The 4385-nt window shown below is 33.4% G+C and overlaps 1 long non-coding RNA gene across 1 annotated transcript; it reads left to right on the forward strand.

The window, feature by feature from the left end:
* The first annotated feature begins 1719 nt into the window (after nt 1–1719).
* On the forward strand, nt 1720–4076 carry LOC149794864 (uncharacterized). The gene is made up of 2 exons (XR_016422071.1): nt 1720–1841; nt 2665–4076. It is a non-coding gene; the product is annotated as an uncharacterized LOC149794864 (long non-coding RNA).
* The last annotated feature ends 309 nt before the right edge of the window (nt 4077–4385 follow it).

Genomic DNA, 4385 nt, shown 5'->3' on the forward strand with positions numbered 1-4385 from the left:
TGTCATCAGTGTAAAAACGTTTTCAAAATAAAAACGACTTCATTTTTTAAATCGCTAGAAATTGGAGAATTGAATTCTACAATTGTACGTAATTTTTTAAAATTATTATTAAATTAGCAAAGCATTAGTGATACAACAATATACATGTTGTAATGAGCTCCATGGAAACACGATTGTTTGAATCTTATTTCGCTAGAAAAAAAAAGAGAAAATTCGATTGTTTACCCATGCACACTTAGATATGTAATTTATTCTATCTAACATTTCACTAAATCTGAGTTCACGATCAACTTCAGTGATGTATTGACCATCCAGAAATTCTTTAAATCAAGTTGATGAATCAACACGTAATAAATATTGGTCAATGGAAAGATGGATGCGGGTTCGAATCCCAGCATAGGCTCAGTTTCGATCAGTTACTATGATGTGTATTTGGGCATTGTGTTTTATTTCCCTCCCTCGGTACGATCTAAACTTAAACATGGTTATGTGCCATAAAAACAACAAGTAAACGAAACTAAATCTAACTTTCGATTAACTAATACCGTCATCTTGCAAATAATTTCTCAATGCATATTTTTCGTGGTGAAAACTTCGCTAATAATTAATATATACGGTTGTATATGTTACTCACTATCTAGTTGAGCTCTCAAAATGGAATTATTCAATACTAAATATATAGTTCATATGTATACACGTGTGTGTGTGTGTGTGTGTAATTATCGTACAAAATTATCATGTGAAGTTGATTTATTTGAAATGTCAATTCTACATGTTCTAATCATTACTGTCACGACAAGGGATGATGTGTTTGAGAACTCGTACCTCCTGACAATTTTATTTTGGATCTGGAAATAATTTTAGGAATTTGAGGCTAGATAGATAGACACATAGATTTCTCAAGAGCGGCGAATCGTTCCAAATCCAATGTAAATTTCATCTATACAATTGCTGTTACATGTACTTACATGTACTTCAAAACATTTTCCATATTCATATATTTTACATGCACTTACTTCTACTTCAATCATTATTTTATATTAATAACATTTACATGTACTTACATCTACTTCAAATATTTCCTATGTCAATAACTTTTACATGTATGTAAATGTCTTAAATATGAACATCATTCCGCATTAAAACAATGTCTGTCCAAAATGGTCGCATATATCTCGACATTAAATATACATGGTTTTATTTATTTATTTTAATTTGTTTTATTCTTGTTGTCACCATCATCATCTCCACACTATTATAAGATCATACTAAGAACTGTAGATATTTAAATATTCCTGTAATTTATAACAAGGGAGTTGTGCTAATTAAAGTTACATGGTTTCTAGCAATTAACTGCATGACAGATTAAAGTTACATGGTTTCTAGTAATGTAACTGCATGACAGATTAAGTTACATGGTTTCTAGTAATGTAACTGCATGACAGATCTGCCAACCTGCGACTTGTGTAGACCCTGTTCGGCAGTGACACTTATGAAGAGGATATTACATTCGATGGCATTTCGTTTTAGACATTGACTCCACATTATTTATTTGAGTGAAACGTGGAAAGATTCTTACTCTGTTAAAGTATAAGTCTTCTTATTAATTCGTATATATGGTTGTATACGGTTTTATTAGTCACTTTGGGCACTTACTGTACTTGTACCGCATCCACAACGATGCATCTATATCATTAGATGCTAAATATAGTCACTTCTTAAAATAGAATTTAAAGTCTTTCAACGCGGGTTGCTGTCTACTATATAAACGGGACGGCCGCTACAGAAGTTTCAGACCTAAATAATCTTCATATTAGCGAGTGTGACGCATCTAACGTACGGTAAGTGTTATATACGACAGTATATACCTCTAAGTATTTTGATATACAAAAAGGGTTGACATTGAAATTTACGCATGTTAACATTTCAACTCATTCATTCCCGTAATATTAGACAATTGTCTGTTGTTAATTCGATACTGTTTTTATTAGTATTGTCAATTTTATTAGCATAAAATACCATAATATCGGGCTGGGAATTTTCTTTTCAAGTGCTTAAGAACATTTTCTATCTAGCTGTTCTCCCTAAAAATGATTCTATCAACATTTACATTTTAATATGCAGTTAACAGACTCACCTAACTGTGAGAGCATAGGAAGGTGAGAGTCGTCTTGAATTAGTATATATTATATAAGATGTTACTTTATTATTAAATCAAAACCTATTGAGTTTTTCACACCGTCAGGCGCAAAAGCGTGCTCTGCGAGATTTGGGGAGATCGTACAGTTTGTGTAGGAGTACTAAGAAAGTGAGAAACCAGGAATATCGTTTTAGCGGAAATGTAAACAAGTAAGCGATGAGCCTGTGGGATGGAATCCCTGATAGGGTCCTTTTGTCGAAGGCCCCACAAGGACCTGCATTTTAAGACATAATTTTATGTATCTATCTTCAAGTAAACTTACTCTAGGAAACGGGCTCATTTATTTGGGGTTGGGAGCACGGCTGCATTTCTCGCGCCATCCATCACCCCCATGATTCCTCTGTGCTAAGCACTTTATTTAATAAAGGGAAGTATTTTATATTCGTCATTCTTTTCCTATCAACTGAACGAGAGAATAATTTTGTAAGTATATGTGTTTTAAAAGGTTGGTTTTTTTTTTTTAGATTTCTAAAGGAATAAAATGGAAGTGAAACAAATTATCATGTTCTGTATCCTGATGATGGTGCTCGTCGTCGGCGCAAGACCACGTGTCGACGGGGGAAGGCAATGCGTTTTTTTGCCCAGACAAGGACGGTGTGTTCCTGTCGTATTGAGCAAAGAAATTAGTTCCTCCTGGGATCAGATGATTAAACTTTGCTCAGAAACAAAAGTGTATTGTTTGCACGGAACATGTGTCTGCAATGGAAGAATATTTGTGTAAGAAAGAAAAATTTTGATAAAGCAATGTAGGGCCATATGATGAGCTTTCCTGCCCATTGAATTCTAACGAAAAGATTTTACAGCATAACCTTCCTTCGGAATAACTTATTCGTGAATTAAGTTTTGAATTTGGTTTGGCAATGTTGGAAGTATTAACGTGGAAAGGTTGGACTTTAAAATGACTTCATACCAAGATGGGCAGACACAATATTGACAGGACAGGTTATGTCGGGACCATATTCAGCGATATACCCAACCTTACAAATCACAAACTTTGGAGTGACACCAACAATAGCACGAGAAAGTATTGTATACTATTCCTTCTAGGATTGTCATTATCTTGTGGATTGTGGGCAAGACTGTATAAATAGTTTATAATCAATCGTGTATAACATTAAATATATTCCTCAGAAGAGTGTGTCAGTATATAATAACATGAAAATATATATGAACTTCTAAGAGTTTTGAACTTGTATTACTGATTGATATTGAATATTATTTATTGTGTACATTATAGGCAAGCTCATTCTATGTATTGATACCCATTTCATGTGTGAATGATGATTTTAGGGCATTCATTGTGCACAATACAGATACAGTGTTGTGAGAAAAGGCATATGTATTTATGTTTAAATACTTCAGAGTCTAATAAAATACATTTTATAGTTTTTAAATTCTTGTATCTTTCATACTTTTATACAATATTTGATCTAACAATGATCTCCATTTTCCAAACTATCAAATATTTTACTTTCTCATCGACTTGTTTGTGAATATTTTACTGCCTAAGGATTCATGATATCAAAGCAGTACACTGAAAACACGATTCCAGCAACCTAACCCAGCCATTTAACAATTTCCAGACAATGCCCTACCCACTCATCAACCAATATAATATCAGGGTCTCTTTTAGCCGAAGCAAATAAAACAATAACAACGAGAGAGTAGGTGAAAGATGAAAATAAAGAAAAGAGGTTAAAATCACAAAATGTCGATTAAAATATGTCTCACATCTTGTGAAAAGCTGAGCAAAGAGGGAGAAAAGAAACATTGCTACATTAATATCCTCTCAGTCGGGGTATTTCTATTCAGCTGAAAGTCCATACATATCCAAACAGAATTGTGTAATTGTTCATTAAACGCTTTATAAAATGTAGTTCTTGTTACGTTCTCACTATTTATTCAACAGTTCTCCACGTACAACATCATCTGGTGTTCACATTTTACGTTCATAAGTATTTTCTCACTTCCATTAATGTTATGAAAAATGGACTGACCCAATACATTCTTTTGATTTCGGTGTGAAATTAATTTTCAGGTGTAAAATCAAGGCATTAGGTTCCTTTATTCCTTTACCTGAACTTCATTATTCCTGTTACACATATGTGTCCTAATTCACACGCGAGACATCCTACACGAACGAGATCGCCACTGATAACTATATACATAGTGATCGTGTCACTTA

The sequence above is a fragment of the Sinohyriopsis cumingii genome, chromosome 7 (genome assembly GCF_028554795.1).
Source record: "Sinohyriopsis cumingii isolate HCF-2022 chromosome 7, ASM2855479v2, whole genome shotgun sequence".
In the NCBI taxonomy this organism is placed as follows: Eukaryota; Metazoa; Mollusca; class Bivalvia; order Unionida; family Unionidae; genus Sinohyriopsis; species Sinohyriopsis cumingii.